We start from the raw sequence: 6,602 nt of genomic DNA, 5'->3' as shown, positions 1-6,602 counted from the left end.
ATTTGAATCGTTATTAATTATAGCATGGAGTCATTTTACTTGTTAACTTCAACTCTTCAACAATTTGATAAGTGAGTGATAAATGTCTCACTTTGGTAATTAACAAAAAGAGCAAGCAGCATGATAGGAACCTACCAAGGCCCAACAGAATCAAGCAAAGACCCATGGCTAGTGGACTATAATTCTAATTAGTATCTATTTTATTTTATGATGTAATGACTGAATTGAGCCTTGACTAGTTAGCCCAGGACCTTATAGTTTCTATCCCTAATTTCCTAGTATTTAATTTCTCTTGTCTGCCCAGAAGAGGCTATGAAAAGTTCTGCATTGCATATTTTATTTTGAAAACCTTAGTCTTTCTTTCCAGTTACGTTAATCACAAATTATTATAATTAATCCCTATCATTTGGTGCTTTCATTCTTGTGCTATGCCTCCCAAAGCTGCCATAAAAGAGTTGGATGAAAACCTTTTGCAGATTTTTGCAGAAAAACTGCAAGAGAACAAAGACCAACAAGATGCAAGGCATGAAACCATCACTGAAGCTCTACAATCCATCACCGATAAGTTGGCAGGTATGACTCCCTTAAAACCTCCCCCACCAGAACCTCCTAATGTAGCTTCGTCCTCCAACATTACAAACCCCAACCTTATATCCACCCCTACCCCACCTACACAGAACCTTCAACCACCATTCATCTCACCCTCCAACACGCCAGCACATATACCACCATTTATCCAGACCCCAGTTCCACCTTTTTTTAACCCACATCACCCATACAGCCGCCCTACTATGTTTCCCCAACCCACTATTCCCTCACCACCTAGACCACCAAAATTACAGTTAATACCTTTTGATGGATCCGAACCTTTGGACTGGCTATTTCAAGCAGAACAATTTTTTCAACTTTATCAAGTTTCCCTGGATCAACGTTTACACATGGTTTCATTTTATATGAAAGAGGAAGCCTTAAGTTGGTTTAAATGGGCATTTTTTAATGGAAGCATACTGGATTGGGAGAGTTTTACACGGGCCCTAGAAATTCGTTTCGGCCCACCATCTTATCAAAATCACCAAGCAGAGTTATTTAAACTCCGTCAGACGGGCACGGTAGCAGAGTTTCAACACCAGTTTGAGAAAATCTGCAATAGAATTTGGGGTTTATCTCCAAAAATTATTCTGAACTGTTTCATCTCAGGCTTACTTCCCGAGATCAGTTGGGAACTAGCAATATTGCGGCCTACGAACATAGCAGAGGCCTTGGGGCTAGCCAAACTGGTGGAAGCAAAGATAAAGGACTCCAAACCACCAACATACCAACGTTTCAATCGTGTGGCAGCTCCAAACCAGACTTGGATTCACTGTGGAAACCCGGCCCCACAGGTTGTTGCCCCCTCTAATGGGCCTCCATCAACCATGCCTATCAAACGTCTCACTACAACGCAAATGCAGGAACGGCGAGCCCAAGGTCTATGTTTTAATTGTGATGAGAAATTCTTTGCAGGTCATAAATGTCAAGGCAAACAATTTTTAATGTTATTGGTGGACGATGGCACCACAATTCCACAGGATGTACTAATTTCCTTAGAACCTGTTCCGTGGGACCAGGAAGACCCTACTGAGGAATTAATTCACTTTCAATTGTCGGAACAAGCCTTGGAAGGACAACCCTCTCCCAAAACTCTTCGGTTTACTGGCTCTATTGCAGGACATGCAGTCACTGTTTTAGTCGATACCGGCAGCTCACACAATGTGCTTTAGCCGCGATTGGCTCACTACCTCCAACTTCACATCTCTCCCACTCCACAATTTCCTGTGATGGTCGGAAATGGTGCTCACATCTATTGTACTGGCCTATGTTCAAACACACCAATAACACTTCAGAATCAAATGTTTCATATTCCTTTTTACTTATTACCAATAAAGGGTGCGGACGTAGTTTTGGGCATTGAATGGCTTCGCACTCTTGGACCAGTGATTTCTGATTTTGCAATTCCATCAATGAGATTTACAGTGGGTGAAAACACTATCACACTCAAAGGGGACACCACAACCACCTGCCAGCAAGCTACTTTTCACCAACTCACTCGACTTGTCCATATGGACGCAGTAGCATCCGTCCATACAATCCAAATTCAAACCATAGAAAAATCCAATACACACAATACCCCTAACCTACCAACTACCCAACCCGAAATCAAAGACCTCCTCACCAAATATAAACAAATCTTCCAACTTCCCCATGGCCTACCCCCAAAAAGATTACATGACCACAATATCCCACTCCTACCTAATTCCACCCCAATTTCCATGAAACTGTACCGTTACCCCCACTCCAAAAAAGATATCATGACTAAAATGCTGAGCGAAATGTTGGATGAAGGGATTGTCACACCAAGCACCAGCCCCTTCTCATCCCCGGTTTTATTGGTCAAAAAGAAAGATGGAAGTTGGCACTTTTGTGTGGATTATCGCGCCTTGAATGCAATCACTATCTGTGATCGCTTTCCAATACCCACAATAGATGAGTTATTGGATGAACTAGGAGGCGCGACAATTTTTTCCAAAATTGATCTTCGATCAGGTTATCATCAAATTCGGGTTCAAATAGAAGACACTCATAAAACAGCTTTTCGTACATTTGATGACCATTATGAATTTCTGGTTATGCCGTTTGGGCTAACTAATGCACCGCCAACATTTCAGGCCGCCATGAACGACTTGCTGCGGCCTTATCTGCGCCGGTTTGTGCTAGTATTTTTTGATGATATTTTAATATACAGTTCATGTTTGGTTTATCACCTATTACACCTACAACTTGTTTTAGACTTATTGATTTCTAATCAGTTTTATGCCAAGTTGTCAAAATGCATTTTTGCTGTATCTTCAGTGAGTTATTTAGGGCACATTATTTCTGCTCTGGGTGTTCAACCAAATCCAGACAAGATCCAGGCTATGGTAAATTGGCCACAACCTCATTCTCTCACGGCACGCAAAGGATTTCTTGGTCTCACCGGTTTCTATCGCAAGTTTGTTAAAAACTACGCCACACTCGCTGCTCCTCTCATCGATTTACTCAAACAACAAAAGTTTACATGGTCTACTACTGCCGAAGCAGCATTTACAAATTTGAAAACATCTATGACTACAACTCCAGTTTTGCTGTTGCCGAATTTCACCCTTGTCTTCAATGTTGAAACAGATGCTTCTACAATCGCCATAGGTGCGGTCTTGTCCCAATGTGGCCACCCCCTTGCTTACTTCAACAAGAAAATGTCTACCCAGATGTAGCACGCCTCCGCTTATGTAAGGGAGATGTTTGTAGTCACCGAAGCTGTAAAAAAATGGCGTCAGTACCTCGTTGGGCGCAAGTTTCATATTCTCACAGATCAACAAAGTTTAAAGTACTTAATGACCCAAGGGTTTCACACCCCAGAACAACAAAAATGGGCATCTAAACTTATTGGGTTTCAATTTGACATTAAATACAGGACCGGTACCTCAAACCGTGTGGTTGATACTCTATCTAGATGCGACACAGCCGATGCGCCAATGTGCATGACTATTTATTCCCTTTGTCCGGAGATCCTTGCTCACCTCCGCTCTTACTAAATAACAACAGAGGGACAATCTTTTATTACAAGTCATGAATAAGATGCACAGTGGAATACCAAGTTCAAGTTCACACAAAGATTATTGTTTTATAATAATCGAATTTTTATACCTGTGGTAGACAGTTTACGGGCAAGGTTGATCAAGGAATATCACTCCACCCCTTCGGTGGGTCATTCAGGTTGGAGGCCGACTCTCTCTCGCCTCAGTGCCTCTTTTTACTGGCCAGGCATCGGAAAGGATGTTAAGCTGCATATCCGTGAGTGTGTTATTTGTCAGTACAACAAGTACCTGCCAAAGAAATACCAAGGGTTACTTCAACCTTTGAAAATACCAGATAAAGTTTGGGAAGACATTTCTATGGATTTCATTACTCACTTACCAAACTCTCACGGTCATACAGTTATATGGGTAATCATGGATCGATTAACTAAATATGCTCATTATGTGGCCTTACCAACCAAGTTCGCAGCAGAGACTTTAGCCAACCGGTTCCTTAATGACATTTGCAGACTGCACGGGTGCCTAAATCCATCGTGTCGGACCGAGACACCTTGTTTCTCAGTGCTTTTTGGAAGGAACTCTTTAAACTTTTGGGAACCTCTCTCTGTTACAGCACAACAAATCACCCTCAGTCCGACGCCCAAACAGAGGTGGTAAATCGCACCTTACAGACCTATCTTCGCAGTTTCACAGGCTCCCAACCAAAAAAGTGGTTCGGTTTTCTTCCCATGGCAGACTACTGGTATAACACATCTCATCACTCATCAATTAATATGTCGCCATTTGAAGCCTTGTATGGCCGTATACCACCAGCCATCCGTGATTATGTTCGCTTTATAGCAACGGATCCACATGTCGATGAGGTCCTGCATAACAGAGCACAACTAATCATCACACTTAAACAGAATCTTAAACATGCTCAACAAAGGATGAAAAATCACGCCGACTGTGGCAGAACAGATATTACCTTCGCAGTAGGTGATTGGGTCCTCCTCCGCCTCCATCCATATCGGCAACACTCCGTGTCTCGGCGTGACCACCACAAACTGAGTCGACGGTTCTATGATCCTTACAAGGTGGTTGACTGCGTCGGTCCAGTGGCTTATCGACTCGACTTGCCGGGCGGCAGCCGCATACATCCAGTGTTCCACGTTTCCCTCTTAAGGAAATTTATGGGTGACCCTCCTCAAACTAGTGCACACTTTCCTCTGGATATCCCTCACGAGATTGTCAATGATGAGCCTCACCAGCAATCACCTTCGTTCGCACGAGGCACACATAACACAAATAATGGGAGGGATTTTCGTGGAAAGAAGAAGGATTTAAGAGAGAGAGAAGGGACTACAAAAACGTTGGTTCAAAGTACAAATGCAAGTTCTAAATCTTTACTTCCAACTAAAAGCCCCTATGTTGCATCTCCACGGTTGGATCTCACTATTGCCCCTCAACCGTGGGATCCCACCAACTCTGCTATAATTAAAGGCTCTTTGTCTCATGCTTCACGGCCCTCAAGGAATTCTGAAAAGCCTGCTTTAAAATTTGTGGTAAACCCTCCTCCACACAATTCAAACGGCTATCATGGGGAACTGTGGCCTTTAATGGATTCCCCTTCCAAGAATTCTACACTGCCCAAGGAAACAAGACCATCCTCTGGACCGTCGGATAAGACTGGAATTTTGGCTCCAAACCTCATCTCACCATCAATTCAAACCGTGTGGCAGGACAGCTGGCCCCCACTTCCCGCACCTCAATTAATGCCCACACGGAAGGCACATGCACCGTTGGATCAAGCTCCACTTTTGGATCCACAGACCATCCAACCAGCAACATCACACGAAGGCCCATCCACTATTAATCACTACAACCTTGAGGACAAGGTTGGTCTTGCAGAGGATGGAAATGATAGGAATCCACCAAGGCCCAACAGAATCAAGCAAAGACCCAAATGGCTAGTGGACTATAATTCTAATTAGTATCTCTTTTATTTTATAATGTAATGACTGAATTGGGCCTTGATTAATTAGCCCAGGACCTTATAGTTTCTATCCCTAATTTCCTAGTATTTAATTTCCCTTGTCTGCCCAGAAGAGGCTATGAAAAGTTCTGCGCTGCAGATTTTATTTTGAAAACCTTAGTCTTTCTTTCCAGTTACGTTAATCACAAATTATTATAATTAATCCCTATCACAGCATCAATTCAAACACCTGCAACAAATTGAACTCCAAAATCGTATTTATTTGTCTTCCTTCTTCAGAGGTTACCAAGTCCTATTCTTTCTAACGTGTATATATAAAATAGGAGTTCTTTTGGCATTATAAATAAATACACAGGCTTTTAGATTGAGTACTAGAAAATCAGGTTATAAACTTTCTTACATTACAGAAAATTGGGATGTGTTACTTGTCTAATAGGTGAAATAGCACTTTATAACACACACGTCACTTTTATTATAGGGTATGGAAATTTTATAGTAATTTTATAGGATAATATATTATTTTCTGTGAGATTATATATTTTTATAACGGCCAGCGTGTTGACACTACAATCATATTCCTATTTTTTAGGATCAAATGTACAGTTTTTAGATGTTAGGACTTAGGACTTCTTACAAAATAATTATCTTTTCAAAAAGAACAAGTCAATAATCTTTGATCTAATTGTTTTTGACAACTCTTAAAAAATGTCAAGTTTTTTATCTATAACAATCTTCCACTGCAAAATCAAAGATAAAAAGCAACCAAGAAAAAGACACAAAATAATCAAAGTTTCAGAAAAATACATAATTTATAAATTGTTTCCTTTGGAAGATGAATTGGAGATGTAAAATGAGAATTTGACAAATAGTAATTTACAATTTTAAAATGTTGTTCACTTGTGATATTTCTTTATATTGAATGTAATATTTAAAGCTGAGATATCTTTTGTTCGAGTTGTTACAAAACTTTCAAAAAGTTTAAAACGTGATTGAATGATAAATGAATTATGTTA

The sequence above is a fragment of the Lupinus angustifolius genome, chromosome LG01 (assembly GCF_001865875.1).
Source record: "Lupinus angustifolius cultivar Tanjil chromosome LG01, LupAngTanjil_v1.0, whole genome shotgun sequence".
Lineage (NCBI taxonomy): Eukaryota > Viridiplantae > Streptophyta > Magnoliopsida > Fabales > Fabaceae > Lupinus > Lupinus angustifolius.
The sequence above is the reverse complement of the archived record's forward strand: the minus strand, read 5'-3'. Positions refer to the sequence as shown.